The sequence below is a fragment of the Triticum urartu genome, chromosome 7A (assembly GCF_056163025.1).
Source record: "Triticum urartu cultivar PI428250 chromosome 7A, HENAU_Tu73, whole genome shotgun sequence".
Lineage (NCBI taxonomy): Eukaryota > Viridiplantae > Streptophyta > Magnoliopsida > Poales > Poaceae > Triticum > Triticum urartu.
In genome coordinates, this window is record NC_141879.1 from 548,230,190 (window position 1) to 548,253,624 (window position 23,435).

Genomic DNA, 23,435 nt, shown 5'->3' on the forward strand with positions numbered 1-23,435 from the left:
ATGAGATAGTCCTTGGTTTATTTATAGAATGCTCTTTGCACTTCACTTAAATCTTTTGAGTATGGCTTTATAGAATGCTTCATGTGCTTCACTTATATCATTTGAAGTTTGGATTGCCTGTTTCTCTTCACATAGAAAACCACCATTTGTAGAATGCTCTTTTGCTTCACTTATATTTGTTAGAGCGTGGGCATATCTTTTTTAGAAATAATTAAACTCTCTTGCTTCACTTATATCAATTTAGAGAGTTGACAGGAATAGGTCATTCACATGGTTAGTCATAAAATCCTACATAAAACTTGTAGATCACTGAATATGATATTCTTGATTCCTTGCAATAGTTTTGTGATATAAAAGTGGTGATATTAGAGTCGTGCTAGTTGAGTAATTGTGAAATTTAGAAATACTTGTGTTGAGGTTTGCAAGTCCCGTAGCATGCACGTATGGTGAACCGTTATGTAACGAAGTTGGAGCATGAGGTATTTATTGATTGTCTTCCTTATGAGTGGCGGTCGGGGACGAGCGATGGTCTTTTCCTACCAATCTATCCCCTGGGGGCATGTATAGTAGTACTTTGCTTCGAGGGCTAATAAACTTTTGCAATAAGTATATGAGTTCTTTATGACTAATGCGAGTCAATGGATTATACGCACTCTCACCCTTCCATCATTGCTAGCCTCTTTGGTACCGTGCATTGCCCTTTCTCACCTCGAGAGTTGGTGCAAACTTCGCCGGTGCATCCAAACCCCGTGATACGATACGCTCTATCACACATAAACCTCCTTATATCTTCCTCAAAACAGCCACCATACCTACCTATCATGGCATTTCCATAGCCATTCCGAGATATATTGCCATGCAACTTCCATCAGCATCATATACATGACTTGAGCATTTATTGTCATATTGCTTTGCATGATCGTCAGATAGCTAGCATGATGTTTTCATGGCTTGTCCATTTTTTGATGTCATTGCTACGCTAGATCATTGCACATCCCGGTACACTAGCGGAGGCATTCATATAGAGTCATATCTTTGTTCTAGTATCGAGTTGTAATATTGAGTTGTAAGTAAATAAAATTGTGATGATCATCATTATTAGAGCATTGCCCCAGCGAGGAAAGGATGATGGAGACTATGATTCCCCCACAAGTTGGGATGAGACTCCGGACTTTAAAAATAAATAAAAGAGGCCAAAGAAGCCCAAATATATATTAAAAAAAGAGGCCAAAGAAGCCCACCAAAACAAAAAAACAAAAAAATGAGAGAAAAAGAGAGAAGGGGCAATGTTACTATCCTTTTACCACACTTGTGCTTCAGAGTAGCACCATGTTCTTCATATAGAGAGTCTCTTGAGTTATCACTTTCATATACTAGTGGGAATTTTCATCATAGAACTTGGATTGTATATTCCAATGATGGGCTTCCTCAAATGCCCTAGGTCTTCATGAGCAAGAAAGTTGGATGCATACTGATACGTCTCCAACGTATCTATAATTTTTGATTGCTCCATGCTATATTATCTACTATTTTGGACTATATTGGGCTTTATTTTCCACTTTTATATTATTTTTGGGACTAACCTATTAACCGGAGGCCCAGCCCAGAATTGATGTTTTTTTTGCCTATTTTAGTGTTTCGAAGAAACGGAATATCAAACGGAGTCCAAACGGAATAAAATCTTTGGGAACGTGATTTTCTCACCGAACGTGATCCAGGAGACTTGGACCCTGCTCCAAGGAACAAAAGAGGCGGTCACGAGGGTGGGGGCGCGCCCCCCTGCCTTGTGGGCCCCTCGTTGCTCCTCCGGCGTACTTCTTCCTCCTATATATACACACGTACCCCCAAACGATCAGAACAGGAGCCAAAAACCTAATTCCACCGCCGCAACTTTCTGTATCCACGAGATCCCATCTTGGGGCATGTTCCGGAGCTCCGCCGGAAGAGGGCTGTCATCACGGGGGGCTTCTACATCATCATAGCCTCTCTGATGAAGTGTGAGTAGTTTACCTCAGACCTTCGGGTCCATAGTTAGTAGCTAGATGGCTTCTTCTCTCTCTTTGAATCTCAATACAAAGTTCTCCCCCTCTCTTGTGGAGATCTATTCGATGTAATCTTCTTTTTACGGTGTGTTTGTTGAGACCGATGAATTGTGGGTTTATGATCAAGTCTATCTATGAATAATATCTGAATCTTCTCTGAATTCTTTTATGTATGATTGGTTATCTTTGCAAGTCTCTTCGAATTATCCGTTTGGTTTGGCCAACTAGATTGGTAGTTCTTGCCATGGGAGAAGTGCTTAGCTTTAGGTTCGATCTTGCGATGTCCTTACCCAATGATAGAAGGGGTAGCAAGGCATGTATTGTATCGTTGCCATCGAGGATAACAAGATGGGGTTTATTTCATATTGCGTGAATTTATCTCTCTACATCATGTCATCTTGCTTAAGGCGTTACTCTGTTTTTAACATAATACTCTAGATGCATGCTGCATAGCGGTCGATGAGTGGAGTAATAGTAGTAGATGCAGAATCGTTTCGATCTACTTGTCACGGACGTGATGCCTATATATATGATCATGCCTAGATATTCTCATAACTATGCTCGATTCTGTCAATTGCTCAACAGTAATTTGTTCATCCACTGTAGAATACTTATGCTCTTGAGAGAAGCCACTAGTGAAACCTATGGCCCCCGGGTCTATTCTCATCATATCAATCTCCATCACTTTAATCTTGCTTTGCTTTTTTACTTTGCTTTTACTTTTTACTTTGCATCTTTATACCAAAAATACCAAAAATATTATATCTATCAGATCTCACTCTCATAAGTGACCGTGAAGGGATTGACAACCCCTAATCGCGTTGGTTGCGAGTAGCTATCGCTTTGTGCAGGTACGAGGGACTTGAGCGTGGCCTCCTACTGGATTGATACCTTGGTTCTCAAAAACTGAGGGAAATACTTACGCTACTCTGCTGCATCATCCCTTCCTCTTCGGGGAAAACCAACGCAATCTCAAAACGTAGCAAGAAGGATTTCTGGCGCCGTTGCCGGGGAGTCTACGCAAAAAGTCAACATACCAGGTACCCATCACAATCCCAATCTCTCGCATTAAATTATTTGCCATTTGCCTCTCGTTTTCCTCTCCCCCCAATTCACCCTTGCCGTTTTATTCGCCCCCCCCTCTCTCTCTATCCTCCCTCTCTATCTGCCTCTTTTTGCCCGTTTGCTTTTTGTTTGCTCATGTGTTAGATTGCTTGTTTGTCGCGATGACTCAAGATACTACTAAATTGTGTGACTTCACCAATACCAATAATAATGATTTCCTTAGCACTCCGATTTCTCCTCTTACCGATGCTGAATCTTATGAAATTAATACTTCTTTGTTGAATCTTGTTATGAAAGATCAATTCGCCGGCCTTCCTAGTGAAGATGCCACTACTCATCTGAATAGCTTTGTTGATTTATGTGATATGCAAAAGAAAAAAGATGTCAATAATTATGTCGTTAAATTGAAGCTATTTCCTTTTTCGCTTAGAGATCGTGCTAAATCTTGGTTTTCGTCTTTGCCTAAGAATAGTATTGATTCATGGAACAAGTGCAAAGATGCTTTTATCTCTAAGTATTTTCCTCCCACTAAGATCATCTCTCTTAGAAACGATATTATGAACTTTAAACAACTTGATCATGCACATGTTGCACAAGCTTGGGAGAGAATGAAATTAATGATACGTAATTGCCCTACTCATGGTTTCAATTTGTGGATGATTATACAAAAAATTTATGCCGGATTGAATTTTGCTTCTAGAAATTTTTTAGATTCAGCTGCGGGAGGCACTTTTATGGAAATCACTTTAGGAGATGCTACTAAACTCCTAGATAATATTATGGTTAATTATTCTCAATGGCAGACTGAAAGATCTTCTTATAAAAAAGTGCATGCGATAGAAGAAATCAATGTGTTGAGTGGAAAGATGGATGAACTTATGAAATTATTTGCTACTAAGAGTGTTTCTTCTAATCCTAATGATATGCCTTTGTCTACTTTGATTGAGAATAACAATGAATCTATGGATGTGAATTTTGTTGGTAGGAATAATTTTGGTAACAACGCTTATAGAGGGAATTTTAATCCTAGGCCATATCCTAGTAATCCTTCTAATAATTATGGGAATTCCTACAACAACTCTTATGGAAATTATAATAAGATGCCCTCTGAATTTGAGAGTAGTGTTAAAGAATTTATGAATTCACAAAAGAATTTTAATACTTTGCTTGAAGAGAAATTGCTTAAAGTTGATGATTTGTCTAGGAACGTTGATAGAATTTCTCTTGAGGTTGATTCTTTAAAGCTTAGATCCATTCCTCCTAAGCATGATATCAATGAGTCTCTCAAAGCCATGAGAATTTCCATTGATGAGTGCAAGGAAAGAACCGCTAGGATGCGTGCTTCCAAAGATGCCTTTATTAAAGCGCGTTCCTCCAATTCCTATGAAAATCAAGACGAAGATCTAAAAGTTATTGATGTGTCCCCTATTAAATCTTTATTTTGCAATATAAATCTTGTTGAAACTGAATATGATCTTCCCTTACCTAGAAGGCGTTCTAAAAATTCGGAGTATTTAGATCTTAATGATGAAATTGATGAAAGTGGGATTGAAAGAAATAAAAATCTAGATGTTGCTAAACCCACTATATTGGATTTCAAGGAATTTAATTATGAAAGTTGCTCTTTAATTGATTGTATTTCCTTGTTGCAATCCGTGCTAAATTCTCCACATGCTTATAGTCAAAATAAAGCCTTCACCGAACATATTGTTGATGCCTTGATGCAATCTTATGAAGAAAAACTTGAGTTGAAAGTTTCTATCCCTAGAAAACTCTGATGAGTGGGAACCAACTATTAAAATTAAAATCAAAGATCATGAGTTTTATGCTTTGTGTGATTTGGGTGCTAGTGTCTCTACTATTCCAAAGACTTTGTGTGATTCACTAGATTTCCGTAATTTTGATGATTGCTCTCTAAACTTGCATCTTGCGGATTCCACTATTAAGAAACCTATGGGAAGGATTAATGATGTTCTTATTGTTGCAAATAGGAATTATGTGCCCGTAGATTTCATTGTTCTTGATATAGATTGCAATCTTTCTTGCCCTATTATTCTTGGTAAACCTTTCCTTAGAACGGTTGGTGCGATTATTGATATGAAGGAAGGGAATATTAGATTCCAATTTCCATTAAAAAAAGGGCATGGAACACTTTCCAAGAAATAAAATAAAATTACCATATGAAACTATCATGAGAGCCACTTATGGATTGCCTACCAAAGATGGCAATACCTAGATCTATCCTCGCTTTTATGCCTAGCTAGGGGCGTTAAACGATAGCGCTTGTTGGGAGGCAACCCAATTTTATTTGTATTCCTTGCTTTTTGCTCCTGATTAGTAATAAATAAATTATTTAGCCTCTGTTTTGGTTGTGTTTTTTTGTGTTTAATTAGTGTTTGTGCCAAGTGGAACCGTTGGGAAGACTTGGGGAAAGTCTTGTTGAACTTGCTGTAAAAAACAGAAACTTTAGCGCTCACGAGAACTGCTATCATTTTTATTTTAATAGTGATATTTAGTTAATTATTTTTGCAGATGATTAATAGATAAATTCCTCACGTCCAGAAATTTATTTTAGAATTTTTGGGGTTCCAGATCTTGCGCTAGCTACATATTACTACAGACTGTTCTGTTTTTGACAGATTCTGTTTTTCGTGTGTTGTTTCCTTATTTTGATGAATCTATGGCTAGTAAAATAGTTTATAATCCATAGATAAGTTGTAATACAGTAGGTTTAACACCAATATAAATAAATAATGAGTTCATTACAGTACCTTAAAGTGGTCTTTTTTTTTCTTTTGCTAACGGAGCTCACGAGTTTTCTATTTTGAGTTTTGTGTTGTGAAGTTTTCAAGTTTTGGGTGAGTTCTTTTGATGGATTATGGAACAAGGAGTGGAAAGATCCTAAGCTTGGGGATGCCCATGGCACCCCCAAGATAATCCAAGGACACCAAAAATTCAAAGCTTGGGGATGCCCCGGAAGGCATCCCCTCTTTCGTCCACTTCCATCGGTAATTTACTTGGAGCTATATTTTTATTCACCAACATGATATGTGTTTTGCTTGGAGCGTCTTGTATTATTTGTGTCTTTGTTTCTTAGTATGCCACAATCATCCTTGCTGTACACACCTTTTGAGAGAGCCATACATGAATTAAAATTTGATAGAATACTCTATGTGCTTCACTTATATCTTTTGAGCTAAGTAGTTTTGCTCTATGTGCTTCACTTATATCTTTTGAGCTAAGTAGTTTTGCTCTATGTGCTTCACTTATATCTTTTGAGCGTTATAATTTTGCTCTATGTGCTTAACTTATATCTTTTAGAGCACGATGGTGGATTTGTTTCAAAGAAACTATTGATCTCTCATGCTTCACTTAAATTATTTTGAGAGTCTCTTAATAGCATGGTAATTTGCTTAATAATAATATGCTTGGTATTCAGGATTTGTGAAACTTTCTTTTGAGTGTGTTGAATACTAAGAAAAGATTGAAGCATGATAATTGTTTTGAGATATGGAGGTGATAATATTAAAGTCATGCTAGTTGAGTAGTTGTGAATTTAAAGAATACTTGTGTTAAAGTTTGTGATTCCCGTAGCATGCACGTATGGTGAACCGTTATGTGATGAAGTCAGAGTATGATTTATTTATTGATTGTCTTCCTTATGAGTGGTGGTCGGGGACGAGCGATGGTCTTTTCCTACCAATCTATCCCCCTAGGAGCATGCGCGTAATACTTTGCTTTGATAACTTCTAGATTTTTGCAATAAGTATATGAGTTCTTTATGACTAATGTTGAGTCCATGGATTATACGCACTCTCACCCTTCCACATTTGCTAGCCTCTCTAATACCGCGCACCTTTCGCCGGTATCATACACCTACCATATACCTTTCTCAAAACAGCCACCATACCTACCTATTATGGCATTTCCATAGCCATTCCGAGATATATTTCCATGCAACTTTCCACCACCTAGTTCATCATGACACATTCATCATTGTCATATTGCTTAGCATGATCATGTAGTTGACATAGTATTTGTGGCAAAGCCACCGTTCATAATTTATTCATACTTGTCACTCTTGATTCATTGCATATCCCGGTACACCACCGGAGGCATCCATATAGAGTCATACTTTGTTTTAGAATCGAGTTGTAATCATTGAGTTGTAAATAAATAAAAGTGTGATGATCATCATTCAATAGAGCATTGTCCCAATAAAAAAGGCCAAATAAAAAAAGGCCCAAAAAAGATAAAATAAATAAAAAGGGGCAATGCTACTATCTTTTTTTGCACACTTGTGCTTCAAAGTAGCACCATGATATAGCGAGTCTCATATATTGTGCTTCAAAGTAGCACCATGTTCTTCATATAGAGAGTCTCATATGTTGTCACTTTCATATACTAGTGGGAATTTTACATTACAGAACTTGGCTTGTATATTCCAATGATGGGCTTCCTCAAATTGCCCTAGGTCTTCGTGAGCAAGCAAGTTGGATGCACACCCACTAGTTTCTTTTGTTGAGCTTTCATACATTTATAGCTCTAGTGCATCCGTTGCATGGCAATCCCTACTCACTCACATTGATATCTATTGATGGGCATCTCCATAGCCCGTTGGTACGCCTAGTTGATGTGAGAGTATCTTTCCCTCCTTTTTGTCTTCAACACAACCACCATTCTATTCAACCTATAATGCTATATCCATGGCTCACGCTCATGTATTGCGTGAAGATTGAAAAAGTTTCAAAAAAGTTAGAGTATGAAACAATTGCTTGGCTTGTCATCGGGGTTGTGCATGATTTAAATACTTTGTGTGGTGAAGATGGAGCATAGCCAGACTATATGATTTTGTAGGGATAACTTTCTTTGGCCATGTTATTTTGAGAAGACATAATTGCTTTGTTAGTATGCTTGAAGTATTATTATTTTTTATGCCAATATAAACTTTTGTCTTGCATCTTTCTAATCTAAATATTCATACCACAATTAAGAAGATTTGCATTGAAATTATGCCAAGTAGCACTCCACATCGAAAATTCTCTTTTTATCATTTACCTACTCGAGGACGAGCAGGAATTAAGCTTGGGATGCCTGATACGTCTCCAACGTATCTATAATTTTTGATTGCTCCATGCTATATTATCTACTGTTTTGGACTATATTGGGCTTTATTTTCCACTTTTATATTATTTTTGGGATTAAACTATTAACCGGAGGCCCAGCCCAGAATTGCTGTTTTTTTGCCTATTTTAGTGTTTCGAAGAAATGGAATATCAAACGGTAAACCAAACGGAATAAAATCTTCGGGAATGTGATTTTCTCACCAAACGTGATCCAGGAGACTTGGACCCTGCTCCAAGGAACAAAAGAGGCGGTCTCGAGGGTGGGGGGCGCGCCCCCTGCCTCGTGGGCCCCTCGTTGCTCCTCCGGCGTACTTCTTCCTCCTATATATACACACATACCCCCAAACAATCAGAACAGGAGCCAAAAACCTAATTCCACCGCCGCAACTTTCTGTATCCACGAGATCCCATCTTTGGGCCTGTTCCGGAGCTCTGCCGGAAGAGGGCCATCATCACAGAGGGCTTCTACATCATCATAGCCTCTCCGATAAAGTGTGAGTAGTTTACCTCAGACCTTCGGGTCCATAGTTAGTAGCTAGATGGCTTCTTCTCTCTCTTTGAATCTCAATACAAAGTTCTCCCTGACGGTGTCCTGGACTAGGGGGTACTCACCACGTCGTCTCCCGATCTATTAGATTGGGCCGAGGACCCCCGTGGCCATATACTCATGGGCCAGTTCGGACGGCTACCGCATACAAGGAAGATTCCACAAGACTTGGCGATCAAGACAAGGACTTCTCCCCACCGGCGTATTCGGCTAGGACTCTTGTTATCCTAGGCCTCCGGTGCATTATATAAACCGAGGCCAGGCTAGTCGATAGATATACAATATATACAACAATCATACCATAGGCTAGATTTTAGGGTTTAGCCTCCTTGATCTCATGATAGATCTACTCTTGTACTACCCATATCATCAATATTAATCAAGCAGGACGTAGGGTTTTACCTCCATCAAGAGGGCCCGAACTTGGGTAAAATATCGTGTTCCCTGCCTCATGTTACCATCTGGCCTAGACGCACAGTTCGGGACCCACTACCCGAGATACGCCGGTTTTGACACCGACATTGGTGCTTTCATTGAGGGTTCCGCTGTGTGATCGACAAAAGGATCGATGGCTCGCCTGCAGATCAACTACGACTTTGGCGTCTTCGTCACCAGTTCGACTGGTCACCTTGGTTCGACCAAGAATTGCGCCCTGTTTTCGGATCACCATGTTCGGACGAGGGCCTTCATCAAACATCAACTCCGATCTCTATCAAGATCACGGAGGAGTTATCTATGGAGCTCGGGGGCTCAACGTCAACATTGCCCTCAAGCACCGTGCTGTTTTTCTGGACAGCAAACTCGTATCTGCCGCCACCACCTCCTTGAGTATCGCTTTGACGATCGCTTTGGTGGAATTGTGCGGAATCGAGTCTACAACAACCCTGGAAAATTTCGTCGAGTTCCGATGGAGGAATCTCTGGCAATCTATGATATACCGGAGCCTTGTCAAATCTGGACGGGAATTCGGATGTGTTTAGGGCATAGTATCCAGCTTCTAGCTCGGACGTCCTTTGGAAGATCCAACCGTTGATCGGCTGCGGAATTCCTGTATCTACCACCTCTCAAAATTTCAGCTCGATCCAACCGTCCAAACTCCGGGAACCTTCCGATTAGTGCATCACTTTTTGGATCTGTTTTCTGCGCGAAAACGAATCCGACCCGAGTTCATCTTTTTTACGAACAGGATTTCGGACACCCCTTTTGAAGGAAGTTTTGTATGGGGTATTGTGTTTTGTTCCTGAACACACCCCACTAACTTTAAGATCTTTCGAACATGATCTTCAACATCATGCTGGTGTCAAACTAGTCCGGCAATATTACTCCACGGCTGCCGACCTGCGCTAGACACGTCGTCACTTTAGCCGAGCTCAACTTCTTTGGATCATCATCTCGGCAAGCCGATCAAGAGTCCGGCATCGCGAAGGATAAATCATCATCAAGATCGCCACCCCACGGATTACACGGGGCGGGGACACGGGCATCACCGCACGGTCACTTCATCAAGCCGGCATTGACCACGTCACGACCTGCATCGGCAGGGCCACACTGTTGCTTTTTCAAGCCGGTGTCCGTCACGCCGACCTACTTCGACATCTCGGCGGGACCGGGGCCTTCGCCATCTCTTCATCAACCTACTCCGGACACTTCGGTGTCACTAGCCGACCAGTTCCGTCACGTTAGCTGGACCAAGGGCTTTGCCTCGGCGAGCCAACCATTGCCAGCATTGCCATGCTGTCGTTTTATCACCCATCAGGCAATGGATGTGCGGATCGAGTCCCAATTTTGGGAATTACCTTCCTTCGGATTGCTACAACAAATAAACCAGGTGCTATTAATCCCAGTATTTCTTGCTTGTTTGGGTTCATTTTTCCCAAGGAATTATTACTCTGGTTTGTCCATCATATGTACACAGGTCCATCAAATGGTGGCCGCATTAATGACAGTCGCATGGTGGTTCGGTCAGTTTCTGTACATAGTCCGGCGAACACCGCGCCCGGAGCTCGGACCGACTTGTGAATTCAGGCTTTGTCACGCCTTTACCGCATCACGCCGACGCCCTGCATCGACATTGGCTTCGGCGCCAGGCCATATTTCTTTTATTACTCACTTTGCATAAATTATTTATTATGCAACATTTTTTTTAATTATCATTATTACTATTATCTCCGGTTTGCACTATTTTTTGTGCACAGGAAAATGATCCGGGGACTTCGGCGTCACTCTGCCGGTCTCCATTGACCGTGCTATGTCACCACTTCGGCGTGTCGAGCTCTCCGCTCCGCCACCTCGGGACCAGCTTGGGGGATGGAACCTTGCCCCGCATCAAGCTCGGACCGCGTCATCAATACCGAACACATTAACCAGCTAAGTCGCTTTCATGGTCAAAGCTTTAATTTCTAACTTGTGCTCGGTTCGACCAAGCATTATACTTTTTTGAAAAAAGTTGCTTGTAAAAAATTTCCTTGTCCAAACTTTGTTTGTGACGCATAAATTCAAATACCCCGTTTACTTGGGGGCTTCCTTTATGAAGCTTTTCCTGTTGCGTATGATTATACTTGTACGTCTTTGTTCCTTGTTCGTGTATTACGCCACAATATGCACCACATTGACTTAAGCGATTTGCAAGCTGGGTTGCCTCGCTCCTGTGTTTACCCCTATGTTCCTGATTGTTCGGCTAGGGAGTAAAGGGAGCACCACTGCGATTGTCACGATCGGGTAACCCGAGCCGGACCTCAGACTGGGTGAAGCCGAAAGCTAGCGCTCTTATAGTTATTCAATGATGGTCGGCACACAACGGAACTCATGAGTACAAAAAATCTATTGCACAAGTCTCATAATAACAATGAGCACCGAAGAAAGGTATCGGTGGGGGTACTATTTTCTTCGAAGATGCTTCTTACTCTTCGCAGTAATATAGCATAAGTTCCCTGAGCGCGCTTTGTCTGTTACAGCCTTATGGCCTGATTTCCTGGTTATTGGAAACACCGTCGATATTCTCGACCGATGGAGTACATAACACTTTTCGGTCCTTGACCGAAGAGGGAGAAGCCGACGGTCGGTTAAGACGCGTTTAAAGTTTGGTTGAACATAGATATGATATAAGTACTTCGGTACATGCAATCATTCTCCTACCCAAGTCACTTGGGAGCTCTTAAGTTTATTTGATCCGTCTTATAATAAGTATTCTTCTTCTTAGTCGTTGCAAAGTTTTATTATTATTATTTATCACTCCTTTTTTCGACACGAGTGTGCGGTCACTAGCCGGAGAGCCTAATTTCTCTCTCAAAGCCGCTAGAGTTTAGTTTGCTAAACTGGCCTGATGAGAAGTACTCTGCCCTCGGGATAGGAGGTTGAAGCCATAGGCTGACCCGCTCGAAGTCTTGAGATAGGACGTATCATGTTAAAGCACGACAAAAGCACTTCCTTTTTCTAAGACCAATTTTCGGATTGGCACCGAACACTTGATATTGTTCGGACGTCATGTTTTTACTGACGTTTCTTAGTTTTCCAAGCTTTTTGGCACTTTTAAACTATTTGTGCTTTTCCAGCATTAGTCTCGCAGTGCAACGCCGGACACCTTTTAGGGATTCGGCAAAAACATTCTCAGATATTGCTATATATGCATCGGTTTTGAATTGTCTCTTCGGTCAATAGTTGGGTTGCCCGGCTCCTGCACTTGCTTCCTACGTTCCGTTTTGTTCGGCTAGGCGTGCAAAGGGAGAACCACTGCAATTGTGCTTCCAGATCACATGGTTAAGCACCTTAGTGGACAAAGCTGAAAACTGACTGTCACAATAAGCGTAAAATGGTCAGCGATCCGATGACTATGACGGGCCATTCATAACATTGGCCGAAGTGTTTACGGCTTGACCTTGACTGTCGCCGAACACTACCGGGGGCTATTAACTGGCCTCCCAAACTAAATCCTCGATATTTTGCTCTTACATTCGAATTGAGGTTTCATGATCATGTTTAGCATGACAACCCAAAGAAAGGAACCGATAGCGGGACTATTTTCTTTGGAATACATTTCTTCTGTTAAACAGTAATATAACATATCTCTCTGCGTACCTTTGTTTATAAAACCGTGTGGCCAGATTGCCTTGTTTGTCATAAATCTTTGCCCTCATAAAGGCTTTATAAAGTAGGACAAACACTCCTCGGCTACTGTCCAAGGAGGTGGAAGCTGATGGTCGGTCAACAAAGTTTTGTACAATGTGGATCCGAGCATTAATGACGTAAAGTACTTGGATACATAGAGTCATTACACATAATTTGTGATTTTACTATGGATATTGATCCTTAATTCGGCCACCCGTGCCCGCATTAAGGCTCGGGGGCTACTGGGCTTCGGGCTTATTATTTACAAATATTAAAGGGGCACATCGATCCCCTGATCTGGTGTTGCCACCCGACCAGTGTCTCGGGGGCTACTGCATTGCTTGTCCAATGCAGAAAATTTTATGTGCAATATAGTTTCCGAGGAGATTTTGATCCTCAGGTTGGTCGGCCGCACCCAACCTGAGTCTTGAGGACTGAGCACGCCGCTTTTGTGTCCCGAAGTATTCTGCCGAGCTAGGACTTGATCCTCAGGCCGATTTTGCAAATCAACCTGAGTCTCAGCGGCTACTGGGATCAGCGGTCTTATGTCATCCTTCATGTCCATATTGGGTTTTAGACCGATACACACCTTGAGGGCTACTGGCTATATATCTCGGCAGAGAATAAATTGCACCAATAAAAAATATTGACAAAAAATCGGCCCATAGTCGGGGTGGTGCACCACCTCGGAAGCAGTCCGGCATAAAGCTCGGGCGCTAGTGGCTGGCTCCATAGAGGGCATTTCCGGCATTAAGCTCGGCTAAACTCCTTCAACCTTTTTGAACCAAGGTGATATGACACCTCGGATATAGTCCGGCGTTGGAGCCTGGACACAGTCCGGCGTTGGAGCTCGGATATTTTTCGGCGTTGGAGCTCGGATATACAGTCCGGCATTGGAGCTCGGATACATAGTCCGGCGTTGGAGCTCGGATACATTCCGGCGCTAGAGCTGGGAAGCGGTCCGACGTTGGTGCTCGGCTGCAAAAGATACCCCGAATGCAGTCCGACGTTGGAGCTCGGACGCAAGAGGACCCTGCCGCCCGGGAACAACTTCAAACCCGAGGTGTGGCATAAAAATAAACAAGGCATTGATAAAGGCCGGAAACTTAAAGGGGCTCCTCGGATACCCGACGTGTAAACTCGTCGAATGCATTTCGGCAATCCTCAAGATCGAAGATAAAGAAGATTTTTTGAACCAGTTCTCAAGACCGGCAACCGAAGATGAAGAACAGTTCGGAAGAATCGAGGAGCATCCCTAACTTGAAGACCGGTTCAGGGGGCTACTGACAGTGTCCTGGACTAGGGGGTACTCACCACGTCGTCTCCCGATCTATTAGATTGGGCCGAGGACCCCCATGGCCGTATACTCATGGGCCAGTTCGGACGGCTACCGCATACAAGGAAGATTCCACAAGACTTGGCGATCAAGACAAGGACTTCTCCCCACCGGCGTATTCGGCTAGGACTCTTGTTATCCTAGGCCTCCGGTGCATTATATAAACCGAGGCCAGGCTAGTCGATAGATATACAATATATACAACAATCATACCATAGGCTAGCTTGTAGGGTTTAGCCTCCTTGATCTCGTGGTAGATCTACTCTTGTACTACCCATATCATCAATATTAATCAAGCAGGACGTAGGGTTTTACCTCCATCAAGAGGGCCCGAACCTGGGTAAAACATCGTGTTCCCTGCCTCCTGTTACCATCCGGCCTAGACGCACAGTTCGGGACCCACTACTCGAGATCCGCCGGTTTTGACACCGACACTCCCCCTCTCTTGTGGAGATCTATTCGATGTAATCTTCTTTTTGCGGTGTGTTTGTTGAGACCGATGAATTGTGGGTTTATGATCAAGTCTATCTATGAATAATATTTGAATCTTCTCTGAATTCTTTTATGTATGATTGGTTATCTTTGCAAGTCTCTTCGAATTATCCGTTTGGTTTGGCCAACTAGATTGGTAGTTCTTGCCATGGGAGAAGTGCTTAGCTTTGGGTTCCATCTTGCGGTGTCCTTACCCAGTGACAGAAGGGGTAGCAAGGCACGTATTGTATCGTTGCCATCGAGGATAACAAGATGGGGTTTATTACATATTGCATGAATTTATATCTCTACATCATGTCATCTTGCTAAAGGCGTTACTCTGTTTTTAACTTAATACTCTAGATGCATGCTGGATAGCAGTCGATGAGTGGAGTAATAGTAGTAGATGCAGAATCGTTTCGATTTACTTGTCACGGACGCGATGCCTATATACATGATCATGCCTAGATATTCTCATAACTATGCTCGATTCTGTCAATTGCTCAACAGTAATTTGTTCATCCACCATAGAATACTTATGCTCTTCAGAGAAGCCACTAGTGAAACCTATGGCCCCGGGTCTATTCTCATCATATCAATCTCCATCACTTTAATCTTGCTTTGCTTTTTAATTTGCTTTTACTTTTTACTTTGCATCTTTATACCAAAAATACCAAAAATATTATATCTATCAGATCTCACTCTCGTAAGTGACCGTGAAGGGATTGACAACCCCTAATCGCATTGGTTGCGAGTAGTTATCGCTTTGTGCAGGTACGAGGGACTTGAGCGTGGCCTCCTACTGGATTGATACCTTGGTTCTCAGAAACTGAGGCAAATACTTGCGCTACTCTGCTGCATCATCCCTTCCTCTTCGGGGAAAACCAACGCAAGCTCAAGACATAGCACATACCCACTTAGTTTCAATTTGAGCTTTCATGCACTTATAGCTCTAGTGCATTCGTTGCATGGCAATCCCTACTCCTCACATTGACATCAATTGATGGGCATCTCCATAGCCCGTTGATTAGCCACGTCGATGTGAGAGTTTCTCCTTTTTTGTCTTCTCACACAAACCTCCATCATCATATTCCATTCCACCCATAGTGTTATGTCCGTGACTTGGGCTCATGTATAGCGTGAGGGTTAAAAAGGTTGAAGCACGTTAAAAAGTATGAACCAATTGCTCAGCTTGTCATCGAGGTTGTGCATGATTTGAATGCTTTGTGTGGTGAAGATGGAGCATAGCCAGACTATATGATTTTGTAGGGATGAGCTTTCTTTGGCTATGTTATTTTGATAAGACATAATTGCTTGGTTAGTATGCTTGAAGTATTATCGTCTTAATGTCAAATGATAGACTATTGCTTCGAATCACTCGTTTCTTAATATTCATTCCATGATTAGATTATGTGATCAAGATTATGCTAGGTAGCATTCCACATCAAAAAATATCTTTGTTATCATTTACCTAATCGAGGAGGAGAAGGAATTAAGCTTGGGGATGCTGATATGTCTCCGTCATATCTATAATTTTTGATTGTTCCATGCCAATATTATACAACTTTCATATACTTTTGGCAACTTTTTATACTATTTTTGGGACTAACATATTGATCTAGTGCCCAGTGCCAGTTCATGTTTGTTGCATGTTTTATGTTTCGTAGAAACCTGTACCAAACGGAGTCCAAACGGAATAAAAACGGACGGATAATATTTTGGAATATTTGTGAAATATGGGAATAAGAATCAACGCGAGAAGGTGCCCGAGAGGGCCACGAGGCAGGGGGCGTGCCCCTGACCCTCGTGCCCCCACCCGTAAGGCGGTCGCTGCTCTTCTTTGGCCGCAAGAAAGCTAATTTTCGGAAAATAATCTGGGCGAAGGATTCAATCCAATCGGAGTTACGGATCTCCGGATATATAAGAAACGGTGAAAGGGCAGAATCCGAGAACGCAGAAACAGAGAGAGACAGAGAGACAGACGCAATCTCGGAGGGGATCTCGCCCCTCCCATGCCATGGAGACCAAGGACCAGAGGGGAAACCCTTCTCCCATCTAGGGAGGAGGTCAAGGAAGAAGAAGAAGAGGGCCCTCTCCCCCTCTCTCCTGATGGTGCCGGAACGCTGCCGGGGCCATCATCATCAGCGCGATCTACACCAACACCTCCATCATCTTCACCAACATCTCCATCACCTTCTCCCATCTATCTACAGCGGTCCACTCTCCCGCAACCTGTTGTACCCTCTACTTGAACATGGTGCTTTATGCTTCATATTATTATCCAATGATGTGTTGCCATCCTATGATGTCTGAGTAGATTTTCGTTGTCCTATCGGTGATTGGTGAATTACTATGATTGATTTAATTTGCTTGTGGTTATGTTGTTGTCCTTTGGTGCCCATCATATGAGCGCACGCGTGGATCACACTATAGGGTTAGTTGTATGTTGATAGGACTATGTATTGGAGGGCAAGAGTGACAGAAGCTCCAACCTAGCATAGAAATTGATGCATACGGGATTGAAGGGGGACCAATATATCTTAATGCTATGGTTGGGTTTTACCTTAATGAATGTTAGTAGTTGCGGACGCTTGCTAATAGTTCCAATCATAAGTGCATAGAATTCCAAGTCAGGGATGACATACTAGCGGTGGCCTCTCCCACATAAAACTTGCTAGTGCTAGATACATCCATTTAAGCGACAAGTAATAATGGACGGTGGTGGTATTACTGTACTTGCATCGCGAGATAGTTGATTGTCTAGCATTACTCCGCATCTTATCTGCCCTGCCCTCCACTTTCTCCAAATTATCATATCTACATTTACTCTTACAAAAATGTTGAATAAAGCCAATGCCGCTGCACACGTTGATGTATGCATTCCTCTTATCAATACCTTTTGCCTTGTAACGCTGTACTTAATTAATTGCTATTTGATTATGTATCATCAGTCTGCACGTGAGCTTCATTATCCTCTGTTCCTTCGAATATTATTTGATCTATATTTACTCTTTGCAAAATGTAAAATAATGGCAACGCTTATAAAGAATTTTCTTTGGGGAATTTATTGAATTATCGTTCCACCAACATGGAGAAGGGCTTTGTCCAGCCTGTGTTAACATGTAATGTAAGTTCATCCTTCTCAAGCCTTCAAACATTGTTCTAGTATAGATTTGGATAGGCATCATTTCCTGCACTGCTGTTTACTTTGTTGTTTACATCTGATTGGATTTTTACTACCAGTTTTAAATTGTAGTCGTAAAAACATGTTCCTTATGTAGAACAGATCAATTTATTTGCTTATATAGTTGTGAAACATGTTACGTGTCTCCTTATTTCTCTTTTAGAGTCGTATCTCTTATGCTAGGCAGAACTTTAGGGAAGATAGTGAGCCAAACCATCTTGAGGACAGCGAGATGACCCCAAGGTCCTGTCATGATGAAGGCAATGAGTTGAAGGTACTCACCAGCAGGTGTGAGACAACCTCTGTGCAGTCGCTGCCTCAATCAGTTCGACTTCTTCAGTCCCAACTTAAAGCGGAAATGCTTGCTTCAGCTCAGCTCAGCTCAGCTCAGACTAGAAGTCAAAGATATAATGAAGATGTCAGGGGACTATTGTGCGCACTATGGTGCCATACAGCTAGGGATGAAGCATCTATCGTTGACACAACTGAGGTCTCGTCAGCTTGTTCGGCTGCTTGCGGGGCCCGACCTTGCCAGGCCTAGTGCCTTCTGAAGTGCTCTCAGTTTTGTATATTCTTTTGTCGACGCGTTTATATGCACTGGTGGAGACCTTTGATGCCCAGTGTATGTAATCCGCGGTCATGTTGCGCTTTATTATCACCAGTAGCGAACTTTGATTCCTAGTGGATGTAATATGCCGTAATTTCTTTATTGTATAGTCTAGGTTTATTCTTTGGTCGGTATGCTATAATTTAGGCCAGAAGGTTCAGTGGATCTCAGTGTTGTCGGTCTTCAGGCCGGCCCGTTACTCATATGGGCCAAAACTTGGTCCTATAATCATTTTGGGCCATTAGCAGGTCTAAACCTATAGTAGTTTCCCGCCTTTAACAGGCCGAGTAAAGTTCTGGCCAGCTGGGCCAGAGAATAACATGGGCTTTTAACAGGCTAAAACCTAGATTGGGCTAGTGTTGAGCCGAAAAATTCATGGGCCAATACAAGCCGAAAATGCCTAAGGCCCATGTTGGGCCCAAATAGGACGAGCAGTTAATAGGCCAAAATATATCTCGGGCCTGTTTGGCCCAATAAAATTATGGGCTTTAAGCAGGCCGGTATCCACGCGGGCCATAGGCCCAAAAGTGTCACGGGCCATTATCAGATGGGCTATAAGCAGACCGGATTCAACGCGGGCTGTAATTAGGCCCAACTGTTACACGGGCCATTAACAGGCCGATAGGCCAGTTGGGCTGAAATTTATCCATGAAGACTACAGGCCATTAAGAGGCCTAAAGTTACTTCGGACAAGAAATAGCCCAGTTTATGCGTGGGACGTTAAATGGCCTAAAGTTAAAATGGGCCGACAACGTCCCAGACACTCCACGGGCCGCTAACAGGCCGAAACTATTATCGGTCCGAACTGGTAAACGGGCATTTAACAGGCTGAAATACAAACTTTTCTTCGAATGGGCCCAAAGGTACAGTGGCCTGTTAACGGGCCTGATCCGATATGGGCCGTAATTTGGCCCAAAACTCGGCAGGCTGTGAACCGACCTGATCTGATATGGGCCTCAATTTGACCCAAAACATGGCAGGCTGTTAACAGGCCAGTCCACTAGTGTTTGAGAAACACATGGTGGGCCTTTAGCTGGGCCGGCCTTTTCACCTGGGCCTCTATTGGGCCGTGCCACATGTCGGCGTATCATAGGCGCATCCTGCCCAATGAGTGGATGACATCTGTCCCAATGAGGAGCTGACATGTGGTTCTGTCGGCCAATGAGAATTTTACACGTGGAAAATCCCATTGGTCCGGGCTGTTAACGGGTTATCGGATCCAAAACCGGACCCGATAGCTTAAGGCGAGCCGTTATTGTCGATGCCACATGTCGGTCACCCTTGACGAAAGCACTTCTATGACACGCGATTTATCGTCATGGAAGTGGACACTTCCGTGATGATAATTTTGGTAATGTCATGGAACACTTCTATGACAGCACAGGTATGACTATCTTGATTCTGTCATAACATTGTCATGGATGTACATGCATGACAGGAAACGTGACCTACTGTGACAAACACGTATCATCACGGAAGTGTCTTTTTTTGTAGTGATACCTTGTGTGCTATCAAATGTTACAACGTAACTAGGTGATTATAAAGATGCTCTACAGGTATCTCCGAAGGTGTTTGTTGGGTTGGCATAGATCGAGATTAGGATTTGTCACTTCGAGTATCGGAGAGGTATCTCTGGGCCCTCTCGGTAATGCACATCATAATAAGCCTTGCAAGCAATGTGACTAATGAGTTAGTTGCGGGATGATGATTATGTAACGAGTAAAGAGACTTGCCGATAACGATATTGAACTAGGTATGAAGATACCGACGATCGAATCTCAGGCAAGTAACATACCGATGACAAAGGGAATAACGTATGTTGTCATTACGGTATGATCGATAAAGATCTTCGTAGAATATGAGGGAACCAATATGAGAATCCAGGTTCCGTTGTTGATTATTGACTAGAGAGGTGTCTCGGTCATGTCTACATAATTCTTGAACCTGTAGGGTCCGCACGCTTAATGTTCGATGACGATTTTGTATTATATGAGTTATGTGATTTGGTGATCGAATGTTGTTCGGAGTCCTGGATGAGATCACGGACATGATGAGGAGTCTCGAAATGGTCGATAGGCAAATATTCATATATAGGACGATAGTATTTAGACACCGGAAGTGTTCCGGGGGTACCGGGTACGTATCGGGTAATCGGAAGGGGTTACGGGCAAACCCCGACAAACTATATGGGCCTAATGGGCCAAGAGAGGGACAGACCAGCCCCTAAGGGGCTGGTGCACCCCCTATAGGCCGAAATAGGAGGAAAAGGAAAGGAGGGAAGGGAGAAGGAAAGGGAAGGATTCGGCCTCCCCCTTTCCTTCCCCTCCCCCCTCTCTTTCCTTCCCCCTCCGATGCATATGGAAGGGGGGAGGCCGACTTGGAGGAGGCGCCCAAGTAGGATCCCTCCTACTTGGGGTGCCCCTTGATGCTCCCCTCCCTCTCCCACCTGTATATATGTGGGGGGCACCACTAGAGCAAACAACAATGATTCTTAGTCGTGTACGGCGCCCCCCTCCACGGTTTACGCCTCCGGTCATATTGTCGTAGTGCTTAGGCGAAGCCCTGCGCGAATCACTTCACCATCACCGTCACCACGTCGTCATGCTGACTAAACTCTCCCTCGACACTCTGCTGGATCAAGAATTCGAGGGACATCATCGAGCTGAACGTGTGCAGAACTCGGAGGTGCCCTACGTTCGGTGCTTGATCGGTCAAAATGAGAAGAAGTTTGACTACATCAACCGCATTGTCAAATGCTTCCGCTTTCGGTCTACGAGGGTACGTGGACACACTCTCCCCCTCTCGTTGCTATGCATCTCCTAGATAGATCTTGCGTGAGCGTATGCTTTTTTTGAAATTGCATGCTACGTTCCCCATTAGTGGCATCCGAGGCAGGTCTATGCGTAGAGGATATGCACGACTAGAACACAAAGAGTTGTGGGCGCTGATCGTCATACTGCTTACCACCAATGTCTTATTTTGATTCGGCGGTATTGTTGGATGAAGCGGCCCGGACCAACCTTACATGACCACATTCATGAGACCGGTTCCACCGACAGACATGCAACTAGTTTGCATAAAGGTGGCTGGCGGGTGTCTGTCTCTCCAACTTTAGTTGAATCAAATTTGAATGTGGCCGGTCCTTGTTGAAGGTTAAAATAGCAAACTTGATAAATCACCATTGTGGTTTTGATGCATAGGTAAGAACGGTTCTTGCTAGAAGCCCGTAGCAGCCACGTAAAATGTACAAGCATGGCCTCAAAATACTGGAGACCGAAAGGTCGAACATGAATCATATAGTAGTTATGATCAACATAGAGATGTTCACCACTAATGACTACTCCATCTCACGTGATGATCGGACATGGTTTAGTTGATTTGGATTACGTATCACTTAGATGACTTGAGGGATGTCTATCTAAGTGGGAGTTCTTAAGTAATTTCATTAACTGAACTTAATTATCATGAACTTAGTCCTGATAGTATTTGCATATCTATGTTGTAGATCAGTAGCTCGCATTATATCTCCCCTATGTTTTTGATATGTTCCTAGAGAAAACTAAGTTGAAAGATGATAGTAGCAATGATGCGGACTGGGTCCGTGATCTGAGGATTATCCTCGTTGCTGCATAGAAGAATTATGTCCTTGATGCACCGCTAGGTGACAGACCTATTGCAGGAGCAGATGCAGACGTTGAATGTTTGACAAGCTCGGTATGATGACTACTTGATAGTTTAGTGCACCATGCTTTATGGCTTAGAACCGGGACTTCGAAAATGTTTTGAAGAGCATATGAGATGTTCCAAGAGCAGACTCATGCCCGTGGTAAGAGGTATGAGACCTCTGACAAGTACTTTGCCTACAAGATGGAGGAGAATAGCTCAGCTAGTGAGCATGTGCTCAAAATGTCTGGGTACTACAATCGCTTGAATCAAGTGGGAGTTAATCTTCCAGATAAGATAGTGATTGACAGAGTTATCTAGTCACTATCACCAAGTTACTAGAACTTTTTGATAAACTATAATATGCAAGGGATGACAAAAACGATTCCCAAGCTCTTCGCGATGCTGAAATCGGCGAAGGTAGAAATCATGAAATAGCATCAAGTGTTGATGGTTAATAAGACCACTAGTTTCAAGAAAAGGGCAAGGGAAAGAAAGGGAACTTCAAGAAGAATGGCAAGCAAGTTGCCACTCCCGTGAAGGAGCCCAAAGCTAGACCCAAACCTGAAACTGAGTGCTTCTACTGCAAAGGAAATGGTCACTGGAAGTGAAACTGCCCCAAAAACTTGGCGGATAAGAAGGATGGAAAAGTGAACAAAGGTATATTTGATATACATGTTATTGATGTGTACTTTACTAGTGTTCATAGTAGCCCCTGGGTATTTGATACCGGTTCAGTTGCTAAGATTTGTAACTCGAAACAGGAGTTGCAAAATGAATAGATACTAGTTAAGGGCGAGGTGACGATGTGTGTAGGAAGTGATTCCAAGGTTGATAAGATCACCATTGCACACTCCCTTTACCTTTAGGATTAGTGTTGAACCTAAAATAAATGGTATTTGGTGTTTGTGTTGAGCATGAATATGATTGGATCATGTTTATTGCAATAAGGTTATTCATTTAATTCAAAGAATAATTGTTGTTCTGTTTACATGAATAAAACCTTCTATGGTCATACACTCAATATAAATGGTTTATTGAATCTTGATTGCAGTGATACACATATTCATAATATTGATGCCAAAAGATGCAAAGTTGATAATGATAGTGCAACATATTTGTGGCATTGCCGTTTAGGTCATATTGGTGTAAAGCGCATGAAGAAACTCCATACGGATGGATTTTGGAATCACTTGATTATGAATCATTCGATACTTGCGAACCATGCCTCATGGGCAGGATGACTAAAACTCCATTCTCTGGAACAATGGAGCGAGCCAATGACTTATT